This window comes from Ixodes scapularis, unplaced genomic scaffold (genome assembly GCF_016920785.2).
Source record: "Ixodes scapularis isolate PalLabHiFi unplaced genomic scaffold, ASM1692078v2 PGA_scaffold5__190_contigs__length_132052651, whole genome shotgun sequence".
NCBI classification, from domain to species: Eukaryota; Metazoa; Arthropoda; class Arachnida; order Ixodida; family Ixodidae; genus Ixodes; species Ixodes scapularis.
The window spans coordinates 6,526,316-6,542,528 of record NW_024609880.1 but is presented as its reverse complement, the minus strand read 5'-3'; the positions used below and the strand labels follow the sequence as shown (position 1 = coordinate 6,542,528).

The window sequence follows — 16,213 nt, the reverse complement described above, 5'->3', positions numbered from 1 at the left end:
CAATCTTCTGGGTAAAAATTGATTTGAGGTTATCGTGAAAACGTCGCGGTCAGGAGCTCAAAAATACTTTGTGATGTGTGGAATGTTTATTATTCAGAGGAACTTGAAAGGGGGAGGTGGAAACTGGAAGCTGGATTAGTATACTCGTAAGCAAATCCCAGCGAGAAGAAATCATTAGGGAGCTAAGCGAACGGCGATTCGGTAGCTATAGCGCAGTGTTGTAGGCATTCCCGAAAAAAAAGTAAGAAGATACGTTCTTCGTTACTCGCAAAATAAAAGAATGTGTTACCGATCTACGTTACACCAAAATAAAGGAAACGTGTTACCGTTACCATTAACGATAAAAATTAACGCAGGTTACTTTTGCGCTACTTGTTAGGTTTAAAATGACACGAAGAGCGTTTTATTATTATTTTTTTTTTTTTTGCAACAACGTTTTTTGAGTTTGACTTAGGGCGTGGGCGTCGGGGTTTTCTAAAGTGAAACTTTTTTGCGCGTGGAAAAGGCACAAAATTTTGAGGGCAAGCGGAATGAGCGCGATAGTTAATGGCTGTATACTTCGTTTCAGCTTGAGTACGACCGCAGCCGTCGCCACGGGCTAATGGGAGCAATGAAGCTGCGTCAAAAGTGCAAATCACTGGGCCTTCTTCGTTGACAGTTGGTTCAGCGATAATAGAGCCCATCTAGAAACATGACGAACACCATGATGGTGCCCTTTTGACGTTGTCTGATTTGTTTCATCATCTCTTAGCGTCGTCTGCGACTGAACTATTGTCAAACGAAGTATAGAGAAACAAGAAAAAAAAATGTGAGTGTACTTTTTTCCATGTTTTATGAAGAAGGTGTAAGGAGGAACGTAACTACGTTGCTCGTCACTTGAAATAAGTAAAGTAAGTACATTGCCCGTTACTGTTCTGAAAATGTTATTAGTACGTTACTGCGCTACCGAAAAATGTAATGCGTTGCCGGTAACGCCGTTACATGCAACGTGTCCCCGCCAACACTGCTATGGCGGCATTATTTTTCGTGAGGGTTACTTCGGGGTGATTACTTACTTTAACTACGCGCAAAACTCCTCGAAGGTTATTTACCAGCGCGCATGACAGATCATAACTAAAAATACACCGGCATGTAAATAGTAAGAGTAGTGATGGGTATTGCGATGAGAGATACTCCCAAACGATTAGTCCCCGTACCCATGCTCAAGAATGCCTGATTATTTAGCAGTATGAATGACAAACCAATGCTAGAATCGGGTCGGCGTGTGGGTTTAAGTATTGATTGGTAATGAATGTTACACCTTTTGTATCGGATTCATGAATCTGACAACCTGGTCATGTCAGCTTACCTGGATAGCTTTCCAATCGCTTAAAATTCACCTGTGCTGATCGGCTGTAAAATTTAAAGAAAAAATCTAGTCGAAGTAATTGATGATCCTTTCTCACAGTACGTCTCACTTTTTATGTAAAGGCTCAAAGAGGTGATTTTTCCTTAATCCCCTTGATGCAGCATGATCCTGTTTTCAGATATTAAAAAAAATTAAATGCTTGCATTTTCTCGCGGAGCAGAGAAGCACAGCATACGTGCAAATATTCTTGGAGTACTGGACCACTACAAGCAATGTTGTTCATATTGATCAGGCACCGCGAGGTGATCAAAAGACGAAGCGAAGTGTGCCTCTTCAGCAAATTGTAAAAAAAACGGAGCATAGAGAATGCGCAGTATTTTGGTGTATTTTTTTTTAAGGTTTAAATTCGGCTGGAATCACATTTGGACAAGGTTGATATTCACTTTATCGTTTTTTTAATTCCTTAATGCTACAAGAAATACTGTTTTCTTACAGCAAGGCAAGCGAGATTAAAAAGTAACATGCTTAATTCCAAACTGCAATACTCACCTGCACGAATCACTTGCAAGGCTGGTTTGTCTTTGTTGTGAATTCACGACCACCCAGACATGATCGCCAACTATAACACTGAAAAGCGTCCGTTGCAATGTCGACGTGTGACTCCCTTGGCGCGACACAGTATGATTTTCCAGCAGAAAGTCGTCGAGGTAGTTTTTTTCTGCGCACTTTAAAGCACCCTCTCTCTTCCCCGTAAACCAAGAAAGAATAAAAGTGAGACGACCTTAAAGCCACCGCTCATGTGTAACCTTCTGCGCGTAGCTTCAAAAATTATTCCATTGTTCACCGACGCTACCCCCAATTCAGGAAACGAACAAAATTTAGAACTTGAGCCCAAGTGAAACAAAGAAGTCGGGAAAAAAACGGTAATTAGAGGAGAAGTTGTTGAAGGTCGAACGGGGACGTGCAACCATATGCAAGTACTTTTTTGTTTACTTTGTTGTACGGGAAATTCCGGACAGGACTCCAGGTCGCGGGTCAGTACTCCTGCAATTGCCAACAAAATATTTTGAATATGCAACATTGTTGAAACCTCACCTAGTCAAGGTTAAAAAATGGTCACCAGGAGAGAAATGTACTGTTTTTACGAAAAGGTTTTTTTGTTTATTTAGAATTCGTGTTTGAATTTATAACAAGCTTTAGACACGCTGTGTTTTAATTTTTTACTTGTTCGTTTGATTTTTTTTTACTACGAATTACTTTGCTAAAATTGCAAAGCCTATTGCAATATAAATTATTCTGTGTGACATGGGTACTTCATCTCTAACATTATTGCATTGACCCTGATGTTTTACAGGCAGAAGTGTAGGGTAAAACAATATCACTGATTATGTGGTGGCCCGCAATATAAAGGCCTTAACTTTTTTTATTATTATTTATTCAGAAAATATTTTAGAACGTTTCCGGTAGCAAACGACACAGTTGAAGATTCTAGTCGCTCCAGAGGTCGTATAACTGCTCTAGTGTCTGTTCACAGTGGGTTGATATTTCATTGCCCTTCCCCTGAATTGTTCGCTGCTTATGTCCCCCAGCGCGCTTTTTGTTTTGACGTTGCTTGGTTGTACCCGAAACTTGGCTGCGTCGTACCTTTCATACCTGGCCGGTTCAAAAGCTTAAACACGAGAACCTGATATGTTAGAAGCGCCGGGCATCATGAGCATGGACAACGGCAGGAGCAGTGGACTTCTGTTTGACGCCCCGGGAGGCATGCTGCGAACGCGCGCACTTCGGGCAAAGTACACGGACACCGACGTGCGATGCACTCTGTGCACCCAAGGCACCGAAGAAACGCTACAGCACGTCAACCTTGAGTGCGCGAACTTGCAGCCGGACGTGGCGTTTTGGGGAGGGAAGGGCTTCGCTCCTTCCCTCCCCAAATCCGGCGGGCCCTAGAACATACAAACAAATTCCGACACCATCCCCCCCGCACCCCAAGTCATGAACATCCCAGCCACCTCAACCCCCCTCCATCCTCACCCCCTTAGAAGTTCCGGGCTACGAAACTACTATCAACAGCACTCAATAGATAGTCAACATTATCAAGATCAACGAAATTTCTTTTATTTTATGCACCATATAGGCAGTGTTTTTGTCTTTATATGCATGCAGCCAAAGCACACACTGTAGAAAACACTTGTGTGAAGCCTGCGTTCACAATGCGGTCCCCGTCAAACTTTCAAGGCGTTAACGAATTCCACAAATTAAATTTTCAACGAAACGAATTCGTTTTGCAAAACGCTGGCAAACTTACGTTGCGTTTTACATCATTCACCTTTGTCGTCCGATGAATCAGTAGGCAGCACTACACAAACCTCAATGAGCTTGTCGTTTGTTTTCTTGCCGTTGGGGCGATCGCTGGCGGTCGTGGCGGCGGCACAATTCTCTCTCAAACCGTTGGCTGCTGCCTCCGTGCTCGCGGAAACGTGGTTCCCTTTGTGTCAAGGTGAGGTTTTGAATCTTAATGCACGGCAACGCTGAATAAAGGTCTATTACCGTCTTCATAATCTCATCAACGCTACCGTACGAGCCACAACAACACCACCACTTTCAAGCTTCATAACACCGGCACAAATAGAAGCCAAGTCTTGCATCTTGCCAAGCGTTACATCGGAGACGTTAAACGCCAGCTCACTGTGCTCTTCGACCCGGTCCTGCCGCCGAATGGGCTCATCCAACAGCACGAAATTATTCGTGTGCGCGTTGATCAAGTGACCGATCGCATGTCAAACCCCAGCCGCGGTCGATCCGACGAGCATCGCGGCCATGTTCTTTCGAGTTTAACTCGCCAAGGGTACGGTTGTCGAGTTAAAACAATGCAAATAGTCCCGTGCATTCTTGTTCTTACGTCATTTTGTCGTCACAACCCGAACTCGAAAAACGACTGTTAGCGGCAAACAGAGGCTTTCTAGTTTCACGAACGTTTCCATGGCAAATGGCGTTGAATCGTCACGCGCAAAGAAGCCAATGGGAAAGCGAGGTGCCTATGTAGGAACGTGTAAAAACGTAAAAGCCGTTTTTTTTTGTTTTTTTTTGCGCGAGCTATTCTGCAAATAGAAATAAGTAAAAAAGACGGCCCGAGATTATGCCGTCACGTGCATTTCTTCAGCGCCGAAAGAGAAGAGCATGGCTTATGGAAACTATACCGGCATAATCACTGCAGTGAGGAAAGGAGCAAAAGCATTATTAAAACTGCCCGAAGAAACTTTCCTGCATCATCCACAGAATGCTCACAACCATTGCACTCTGCGTCGATCTCATGACTTGTCATATACTCCCACAGAGTCGTCGTCAGCTCTGTATCCATTGGAAGTCTCCTTCACAGGCAAAGAAGAAATTTAATTAGCAGCTTATGTTCACGGCGGCTTCACAAAGGATGATCGGTGTCGCAGCGCACCTTCACGTAATATTTTTTTTTTCTCGTAATGCCATCCGTATCGCGCAGAAGCAGGGAAAGCAACGACGCAAACAAGACACATACACCACAAGGTCGTTACCGCGGTTTTCGCCATGTTTGTTTTCAAATACCGTAGCGAAAGACTTCGAGAAAACAAGCTGAGATATCTTAGCTAAATTTACTTCACGTCATAATTATTGAAATAATCTTTCGTATTTTATCAAAGGATAATATTATTTTTTTCTGCTTCCTTCCATTTTCCGGAAGGTAGACTTTTCTCCGTTATTCGCTCGTTTTAACTCCCGGAGGAAAGAAAGAAGATAACAAAAAGAACAGGGGGAAATGCGGGGATTTCTTTGCCCCAACTGCGTGGACACGTCATCGCGACGTAGGGGGATCGTCAGATTCTAGCCGACCGCGTGCGTGAGCCCGAACGTTGGGGCGGAGCCTCAAACAAAAATCATTCTAGTTGGAGGCTCCGCCCCTTCTTTCTCGATACGTCACAACTCGAAAGGTACCCGTTTGCGACCAGAATAGCACCCCAGGACATATCAACCACGTAAGCAGCGCGCCTTTCCTTTTCGCCGTCGTTTCCAAGCATGCAAAAAAAAAAAAATTGACACCGAAAAGGAAAAGGTATGAAAGCGGATTGGAATTAAAAAAAAAAAAAAAAAAAAAAAAAACATCACTTCCGGTAGAGCAAACACAGTAACAGCAGAAAACGGGCCCTCTTTCGACCGCCTTTTAGGAATGCAGTCTCAATTCCGGACTACAGAACTCTGTCATTCAGAGAACTTCGCTATAAGTCCTAAGTGGAAGAAAAACAAACTTCCAAGGAGACAACGTGAAAAGAAGCCGTTCACGCCGACGTTCTAGGCCTAATGCAATTTGGCATTACCAGAATCTACAAGGTGTTCCGAAGCACAAATAGCACGCATTCTTTCTTTTTTTTTTCAATAAGCGAATATACTGAGTGCGATTAAACTTTTTAGAAAAGGTTTCTTTAGGAGGGGCATTGATCATGCTGAAGTTTTATGAGTGTGGTTTTCAAAAAAAAAACTACAAAAATAGTTTATATATGCATGGAGGAAAAAGGGTAAAAACTGTCTGGTTGACGCTGCTATACTCACAGATGACACAATATAAAACAAAAACGTGAAATCTTTGATAATGATTCCCAAAAGTAGATCCAGCCAACCTGAGCGTGTGTGGGTTCATCTGGGTGATCCAGCGTCAATCACCTTTGAAGCTAAAGATAGATTTGTAAAACGTTTTAATGCACTCCGGTTTATGGTTTATTTAAACGATTTTTTATGCCCGTATACCGATTGAGAACTGGTCGTATAATGTTCCTACTCCTGGGTCAATGAAGTAGGGGGCCTTAAGCTGATAAATCAAAATTCCGAAACTGCCCCCCCCCCCTCAAAAAAAAAAAAACACAAGCTTCCTGGTGGCAGCCATATTGTACAATTTTTTTACTATTGTTCACGTGTCCTCACAATAGACGTGACGTCACCGGTAAGATGGCAGCTCCACAGCTCGTTGATGGAAGTTGATTTGGTGTGCGGTAGTCGTGATGTGTAGCTGCTTGCCGACGATTTCAGACTTGTTCGTGAAAATCAGAATTTTTTATTACTTGATACGCTTTTTGTGTAAGATCGCTTCTCATAATACCACCAGTAAGACATCATCAACCGTATCGCTGTAGCGGTGCTCGGAGTCCCAGACGTGCACGAGGAACAATAGACCGTTTAGCGTACGGTTTTCGCACTCTTCTAGGTTTGTTTGGGCGTTCCAACGTCTGAGAATTGAAGCGAAGGGCATGTACCGCGTGTAAAATCTAGCGTAAGTTTTTTCAGCCACTGCGTTTAGTAGCCAACTGTCCGAATAAGTCCTCTCTACTGGTGTTTCGGCGACTGCCGTAGACGAAACCGAACAGAAGAAGATTTGGAACAACTTTTCTGGCATTAAACTGCAAGACATCTGCATTGTGAAAGTGATCTTCTACGCAAGAACAATATAGAAAAAGAAAGTACCGCATCATCGAGCGTGGCACGGGAACTACCAGCTTCAAGGCAGCTTTTTCATGCGTAGCACAACCAGCTTGAGCCTCTAATAACAAAGACGAGGCGGCACAACTGCTGTACACTGTCAAGCACTACTCACTCAAGTTCCGCAGTTCTTTTTTACAACTTCCAGCATTCCTCAGAGATCAGTCCTAGGCCCTATGTTGTTCCTGATTTTATAAATGTTATTGTGTCTTCCGTAGATACATCTGAGCTATAACATTTCGCTGACGACATTAAGATGTTCAAAAGCATGCATGCACTTCAAGATCGCTAAATATCTCACAAAATGGCGTGTCAAGCATTCTTCAATGGTGCAAAACAAATCAACTGTTCCATAGCACCGCAAAAACAAAACTGCTTTCCTTGTGCCGTCGGTATGCTGTTGTTGACTTTACGTATTATCTTGAGGGATCGCCAATACAGAGTGTACATCTCGTAAAGGATCTTGGCGTGTGTTTTCACTGAGCTTTAACTTAACGGCGGTGATTCCTTACATTCATAATCTATCTCACAATCTAAAAAAAGTGGCGGCTCATTTTGAAGTGCCAGTCGTGTTTTCAGCGCCACACAAGCTGTGTCATCTATGCTCAAGAATAAACAACGAAAAGGGAGACAGTAAAGAGTGTCAAAAGAAACACGCTAAGCAATATACGTGGAGTGCGCAACGTCACTGGTATATAACATACCAATGAGTTGCGGAAAATGTTATGTGGGCCAAACGGGGGCGTTGCATGAATGAGAGGGCCAGGGAACATGCCTGGTCAGTGAAACAGTCCCCGTCGGGCAATCTTGAGGTGCACTCTGACAGCTGCCCATGTGGCCCGGAATTGGAAAAAAATAACCGTTTTGGGCAGATACGCAAACCAAACAGCTCGAGAAATACATGAGACATTCCGCGTAAAAGAGCAAGCGGAGAGTCTGTGTATTAGTGCGCCGTCACTGCACTTAACAGATAAAGAGCCTTTTTTTTTTTTCTTTTTGAGCCAACACCCAGATATAAGGTATTTATAGTCAATGTTTGGTTCAATAAACTTTCAGTTGAGAGTGCGCTTCGTCTGTGTCCCCTTCTTCGTCCTTGTTTATTCGGTGCTTTCCATTCAGTAATGTACCAACTAGCCCATTTATCTATTCTAGTACATTTCAGAAATCACGTGTCTTTACTCGTCAGAAATTCTTATAAAGTATTAGGAATAATATCCCGCCTGACGCGGAATTTTAAACAACCCCTTTCATTGATACACCTTTTCTAATTTCCTAGTGAGGTCACGACTCGAGTTTGCTTCTGTCATGTGGACTTCAATATCTAAGACACAGGCTATAACAGTCGAAAATGTTGAGAAGAAGGTTATCCGAATTGCTTATGATAGATACTTTGAGAAGCGCTTTTATTATAATTGTGAACATATATGTACTCCAAAGATTTTCACTCTCACTTCTGTCTCAGGAGATCTGTTCGAGACTTTGTTTTTCTGCACAAGGTTGCTAATGGTGCATTTGATTCTCCGCAACTCCTTGAAAGCGTGAAATTCCATGTTCCTTCACGTCTAATCAGGCATTTTGTATGCTTCTATGCTCACTCACTGTGCAATACCTCACCTCTTTCTGGATTCAGTCATGATTAACGACATCGCTCCACCACACCTGGATATATCTGCAGCTGTTACAATGTACCGTCGCCAATTGGGTAATCCTACATTTGTCTCTTAACTTTTTGTGCGTTCAAGATTTTTCTTTTTGTTTACCAGTTTTATTGTTCATGTTGGTGGCACCAAGGGTTGGCCTGGCTGCAGCGGCGAAGACATGACGCCTAATCAGGTTGTCCTTTTCTTGCGTTCAGCTCCTGCTTGCTGACGCGCGCATCGGGGATGGCCCTGCCAGATACCAACTAGGAACCCACGGAACTACGGCCCGAGGCCTGGCTCCCTTCGCTGAGCCAACCTGGGAATCGCCTTTCTCATCAGCAATTGACGGGCGATGCGTGGACCAATGGAATGTACCATCAGCTGTGACGATCTCAGCTTTATAAAACGTATCTATCCCAACCATCACTTCAGTTGGCCTGGCTGCAGCGGCGAAGACATGACGCCTAATCGAATCGTTCTTTTTTGCGTTCAGGTTGGTGCCACGTACTTTGATACTAAGTCCTTTAGAAGCAACAACATTTGTTTGCTGCTACTGCCGGGCCAAAAAGTGTTACTCCAAATGTGTTATGAGTGTTTGTAGTTCTGAAAGAGTGTCTGCTCTTAAGTGGTGATGTACAACTGAATCCCAGTGCTGATATTGAGGTACTGTTTGAAGAAAGTTCTAAAGATTTCGCTGAAATAAAAACATCCTACCTAGAAACCCAGCTGAAGATTACGCAAATTGAAGGAAGACTAACTACAATGGAATCTAAATTAAGTAGGCTGCAGACTCTGAAAGATAGGACCAACAATACTGAAACGCAAGTTGTGAAACTACAAAAAAAACCTAGAAGAATTAACCGTTACCATTCACAACATTGGGAACAGGAGCCGAGGTAACAATTTTTTCATTCATGAATTACACGAGGCAGAATCGGAAAGAGAATATATCCTAGCTAGGCATAATACAAAAAAAAATTTCCTAAAAAAAAACTAGGTGTAGAGACCAAGAGCATCGAAAGGTTGCACGGGCTTGGAACAAAAACTACAAGGAAAAACAAAACCTATTATTATTAAATTCATCGACTACAGAGAAAACTGTTTAAAGCTAAGGGGATCGGCTTTACGAATTTCTGAGGATTATTCTAAACTCGTCAGGACGGCACGGAAATGTCTTTGGAGAAGTTCTCAACAGGAAAGGTATAACGGCGTTAAAATCAAGTTGAGATTTAATAAAATGATCTTGGAGAATGAAGCTTGCGTTTGGAATCATGTTAGTGGTGAGCGATATAAATGTAATAGCCAGAGTAATAAATGACATATACCAGAAAGGACTCGAGGAAAGTTACATACGTTGAAAGTTATAAATCAAAATGCAAGAAGTATTATAAACAAGGTGTCGGAGATGGGACACATTCTGTGGGCGTACGATCCAGATATAATAGTAATAACTGAAACTGGGTTAACTGAAATATAGCGAACAACAAAATCGTGCCTCCAGGGTATGAAATAGTTCGAAAAGATAGGCAAACTTGGGGCGGAGGTGTTGCAATAGTGTTTAAATCAGGAATTTCTTTTGTTCAAACGGAAGAACAGAAACTGGCCGAAGCACTTTGGTGTAAGGTAAAAATACATGACACCTGTCTAGTATTGGGAGCACTACACGGGCCTCCTAACTTGAAAGTAAACATATTCGACAGATATCTGCCTGGTTGGGTGAGAGTTACCCCCGAATTCATAGATGTGACTTGCTCTGAAGTCGAGCTTCAACTTGCTCAAGTCCGTCTTGCGACGAGCAAGCGCGCTTCATAAACGCACCTTAACTTGAACCGATCTTGAACGGAGCTTGAAGCGAACTTGAAGTGCCCAAATTTCAAGACTGGGTTGGACCTATCTTGAACGCGACTTCGTAGTCATTTCAACATGGCGGCTTGCTGATGTGATGTCGCATGTGGGATCGCCGCGTTCAATATTTGTGTCCTGTAATTGCGGTGTTGCCCTCGGTGACGGATATTTTTCGCCGAGAGAAGCGGCCATTTCTCCGTGATTGAATGCATCCCACCGGGATATGCGACGACGAACGGCAACGGCACGGGAGCTGCTCGGCCGCGACTTGACGGCCTGGTCCGAACGACGACAACAGGCGGCTGCCGCTGATACCCAAGCTACAGTTGCTCGTCACGCTGCGACTCGTCTCACCGTAAGGCATCTGTTGCTCGGACTGCTCGGACTCGTCCACTTCCCCGGCGCTCCCGGAATCATCTGCCTCCTTCGAGTAACCGGGTTCACGCACGCGTGTATCAAGAGCCCGGGCCCCGGTGGCGATTATGCGGACATTTATGAGAACTTCAAAGCAGTTGCCTGCATAAACTATCAGGTGGGTTCCCCCGCTTACCGAAAATAAACAAGTCTCCAGAGCTTCTGGCGCGAAGGACCTGAGCAAGCATGTGTGGTGCGCACGCACGTTTGCTGATGCAAGCTCTTGACCCCTAATATGTAACGTTCCCTGTATGCATGCTAGCAGTTGTTAAAAACAAAAAGCGCCGAAAAAATACAAGGACACAGAAAAAGAGAAAATGGACAAGGCGCCTTGTCCTGTTTCCCTTCGTCTGTGTCCCTGCATTTATTCGGCGCTTTTTGTTTGCAATGAACCAACTGCCCCAAATATCCACTTTATTGCAGCAGTTATTCCCACTTCTTTGTTGTTTGTGCTGGATTACTTGTTTTAAAAAAATGACGTGTAGTATGTACTTGCCCCCTGCGTCAGTAAAATAAATATGAAAAATCAGGAATGCTTTCTAGTTTGGTGTTGCCATGCATTTCAACTTCTCAAGTGATCTCTGAAGGGTCAAATGGCTGCTTAGAACAAAATTGGTCATATAGCTGCTGAAAACTCACTCGAATCCATTTACAGATGCGACACATTTCAACAAATTTTTTTAACAAGTTTTGATGTGTTGTTTCACTACTGTATTTGTTCAGTAGCTGTTCACCACAAAACATTATACTTCTCGAAATACATCTCGCTTAAAGTTAGTCGAAAGGCTTTGCTGAAAGAAGGCATATCTTTTTTTCTTAAGATTTCTGCAACATTTGACAAGTGGATGTGTCGAAAGCATTGTTTAGTACTATGCTGAGGAGTGTTTACCAACTTTCCCCAAAACAATATCTAATGAAACAATAGCCACCGGTTTAATTTTTTTTTTTTTGCTCTAAAAGATTTATTACTATGCACAGGTTTGCACCAAGCTCGATTCGCGGGCACAACACTTTTGTGCCCACTCCACAATCAAAATATTATTGCCTCGTGAAGAAAAAAATACATCACAATTCTTCCACTGCAATAAAGGCGAGACAAAGTGAGTTGACCTTTTTTATGATTGTTCACTCGCACTAAACTTCACACCCATGCACATATTATCTGCATGCAACCTCCATAATGAAGATGTTGGGATGATAATTTGTCAAATTCTTGAAAACATCATATATTGTCTCTCTGACTCGTAACATTTATTAACTCATTCAGGTACAACACCGCCCAAATAAAGACTCGCAACACTGCTGAAAGAAAAAGACAATCCCTATGCCTCGTTGGGTAGTTGAAATCATCACTATGTGCGCAGCATCACATAACCTAGGGAAAACGAGCCATCCTTGCTGCTCTGCCAGTCATACCAGCCAGGGGACAATGTTGAGAAGATCAGTGCGACTGCCACCTGAAAGGGGTAGAAAAACAAGCAGTCTGAAGCCAGAGTGGTACTGTATAGGTATGGTGCCTGGAATGCATCTCCGACTGGTGTGTCTAGAGTGTCCAAAGAAGTGGTCCCTCAATTTCTGCCCGGTGCGTCATACAAGTGTCATACTGTCGCCGGTCGCAATCCTCCCAGCGGCGGTGGTTGATGTGGCAGACGCCTGTTCTGCTGCAGGTCACTCTCCAGTTCGACAGTCCACTGAAGCTCCAGCAGCCGGTGGTTGGGACGCCGTGACAACAGCGACACTCGTGTTCGCCTCGTGGTACTCGCGGCTGCTCTTTAACTTTTCAATGGCCAACCGCCAGGATCGCAACATCCAATAGCGTGACACTTCGACTTCTGTGACGTCATTCGTTGGCTCTTCGTGACCACTTTTGATGTATGGGCAGTAAAGGAGGCTAAACACACCAGTCGAAGACTCGCTCCAGGCACCATACACGTCAGTAGTTGAAATGGTCACTCCGTGCACAGCATCACGTAACCTAGGGAGAATGAGCCATCCTTGCTGCTCTGCCAGTCATGCCAGCCAGGGGGCAATGTTGGAAAGATCAGTGCAACTGCCACCTGAAAGGGGTGGAAAAACAAGCAGGCTAAATTCAGAGTGGTACTGTATAGGACCCCCCTCCCTCGTGGCACCAATGTGAATGGGGATAATACGTATGTTGCACGGTGTGCACATTTTCAAACTTTTGAGCACATAGTGAGCCACAGTTCATTAATCACAATCATTCATATAATCCCTAACTGAAATGCTTTGTTTAACTGATGTTTATGTATATGATGTTTATCACAAATATGATGTGATTTATGCTTTGCTTGGGCATCATGACCTAAACCTAGAAGAGTCGAAATAAGATAAAGATGAAGGAAGGTATGCAAAGCGACCATCCATTTCATATGCGCACCTCCCTCCATCCTTGTCCTGTTTGCATTTTTGTGATCTTCTCATTTATTATGGGATCATGCTTTTTTCATTATTTTACAAGTTATTTTCTCTTTGATTCTTGCATTTCTAAGTGGCATGCCTTGTGAATGCTGTGTCCTGCATGTTTCTTTCCCCAGTGAAAATACCCGTTTTCTTTTCTTGATTGTGTTTAGAACGAATGTGAACCCTGTGCTAAAAATATGGTGGAATGTATTGCTTCCTTTGTTTACGTTTCATTACTTGCTGCACACTTAGAAATGTATGAGCCTCAATATTGCTGTCCCACTTCCGAAATAAAAGAATTTTAATGGCTGCAACCTGTGCATTAGCCTCCTTGTTTGTCTTGTAATCATGAAACACTACCGACATAAAACCTGCAAAAAGGGAATGGCTCAAGCTGTTGACAAACAAACATACAGACCAGAGCTGCTTATTTAATACATATCCCAACATGCGGCTCTGACGGGCAAACACAAAATAATTTTCTGGAGGTGGCCCTGCACATCTAGAGGCCCTGAAAGACTCCAAGTTTTGTTTACAGATAGCTGAGATGCTAAATTATAGAAAAAAAAATCATTCTGACCAATTTCGTATAGCCTACACCAAATGCTGCACATACATTTGGTGTAGGCTACCAAAGCTGTTTCTTCTCGAGCTGTTGCTACACATACCTGTAGCAACAGCTCGAGCCGAGGCCACACCGGCCTCGGCTCGAGCTGTTACTACAGGCTGTTCTTTTTTCTTCCTTCAATACATTGAATTGTGAGTTCGTGCTTGTCTCTTCTCTCTCCTCTGTTCCTTTCTATTTGTGCACAATTTTAACCATGTTCTATCATTACCAACTCGCCCAACTAACCACCTTAATTCAGTCATCAGGTTTTCTAGTTTATGCAAATTTTCATAGTCACTAAACAGCCTTCTCAGGTTGCTTGTATATTTCCAAGCTTAGACGTTGTGCGAGTCGTAAGCTTGTGAATGCAAACTAGTGTGTCACAAGCTTCATGGTTGTGTGGCGCAGAAGAAAAACAATGTGACGAGGACACGAGAGGAGGGCCATGGTCGTAACAAAAATGGCTCGGGTCCTAAATGACTTTCTATTAAACAATTACAGTGGTGCGAGCATTTACTGCCGTAGCCAAAGATGTTCAAGCAGCCAAATAAACACGGCACTGAAGAGTACAGCGACGAACTGATGGTTGTCACTGAACTCGACAAACGATCAGGGTGTCACAGTTGTCTTGAAACAGTCCGGCATATGTTTTATGAACAATTAGAATGTCTGGCCGTACTGAAACATGTTATACCAATCTCTGGAACAGTGTGTCGCATGCAGGATTGGGCAGCCACAACTTTTCAATCAGTGAAGCAACTGCAGCTCTGAGACATGGTCGCACAGGCGGAAGAGCGATGAGCGGCCTTTCACATCCAGACGACGGTAGGCCATAAAAGCAAATTTCTGCAGTCACGTCAGCGGGAAGAGATGCTTTCTGCTGTTTGTCCACTCGTTTGCAGCATTGCTGACATTGATGTGGTGCTCCCAGGCATCATAGTCACTCATTTATGAGAAGACAATGGGTACCGACCTGTAATGCTTGATAGACATCTAACAGGAAGTCGCCTAAGCCCTAAAGAGCCCTTTTACGAAACCACAGCATGCAGCTGCATTCAACAGCTTGAGCGCTTTACTCATGTCCTCGTTACTTCATCTTTCTCCTGCTCAACAGACGGTTCCCCTTCCTACCAGTGCACCATTGGCTGCAGCAGCACACTGACTCGTTGTGGACAGGGGGCACAACATGACCATGCTCATTTACTTGCCTGGAAATTAGGTCCAGCCCAGACCGCATTCACTGGCTGAAAAAGCAGTTCCCTTCCTAAAAAAAAAAAAAAAAAAAGAAAAGTTTATGTAAGGCACTTACATGAAATATACAAGATGTAACCACAAAGCTAATATTTCCTAAGGTGCTACTCCTGCTCCTGGACTTCATCTTTAGAGAAGAGACTTTTGCAAACCGTATAAAATGGTTTGACTTCAATCCACGGCTGTCACAAATGAGAGAGTGGCAGCGTCGAGACTATTAACAGCCGAAATAATCAAATAGAAATTAGAAAAAAACTAAAATTTTAAAGAGAGCTTTTTGATTACAGAAGGTTAACAACCCTGCCTCTGCGCACCAAACATCAGTGACAGTTCCACTGCCTCATGCACAACATGTTCTGGGCCAGAGTTTTTGCCCGCGAAAGCCCGACGAGGTAAACATAGCTGCGAAAACTATGATGCCCGGTAGCTACTTCCTGGTTTCGATCACCGAAAGCACAGGCACCGCGCGCAACGCTTTATGTAGTGGCGCCCATTAACACAAGCCTTCGTAGAAACATGTAAGCAACACAAAATAACGTTTAAAACAGCCGAAAGAGCGCTTAGGCCAGGCCGCGTAGTTTACAGTTTACATATCCGAGAGTACTACGCCGCGTAGTTTGCAGTAAGGAAATGTTGTAGAACACTTACCTACTTTGAGCTCCGCTTCAATTCACAGTCCTTTACCTTCCGCATCGGGAGTTCCAAGCGCTTTTTCGTTACTAGAGTCCCGTAGGAAGATCCTATGAGGATTTTAAACTTTCTCGTTGAGGCGTGTGGACGCGGCACCGGAGTCAGGCACTCACTCGAATACCTTTTCATGCTTGTTGAACCCAGATAAGCATTTGTTTCTCGTCTTCAGTGAATCCTAGTTCAAGCTTCTCCCGAGTTTTCATAATGAAGGAGACGTCGAAACTCACTTGACGCCAAATATGTCCACAAGCGAGGGACGCCAACGAGCAAAACGAAAAGAAACAGGCCAGGAGCTATTGAAGATAAAGTAAGTAGGCAGGCGAGCTGGTTGATGTTACATATTTTTGAAAACCGGAGACGACGGACGAAGAAGGGGACAACACACAAAACGTCTTAATATTGAGACGTTTTGTGTGTTGTCCCCTTCTTCTGGGAGGCCAGGAGCGCCAGGAGCCATCGCTCAAATGAGCCAACGTTGCTAGACGGAAAAGCTCA

The 16,213-nt window shown here is 43.7% G+C and overlaps 1 long non-coding RNA gene across 1 annotated transcript; it reads right to left on the bottom strand.

Annotated features, from left to right (window-relative positions):
* Positions 1-11,691: 11,691 nt before the first annotated feature.
* Positions 11,692-12,784, bottom strand: LOC121838017. Its single transcript, XR_006078403.1, has 2 exons — positions 12,725-12,784; positions 11,692-12,206 (listed from the first exon to the last, which is right to left on the bottom strand). It is a non-coding gene; the product is annotated as an uncharacterized LOC121838017 (long non-coding RNA).
* Positions 12,785-16,213: the final 3,429 nt, after the last annotated feature.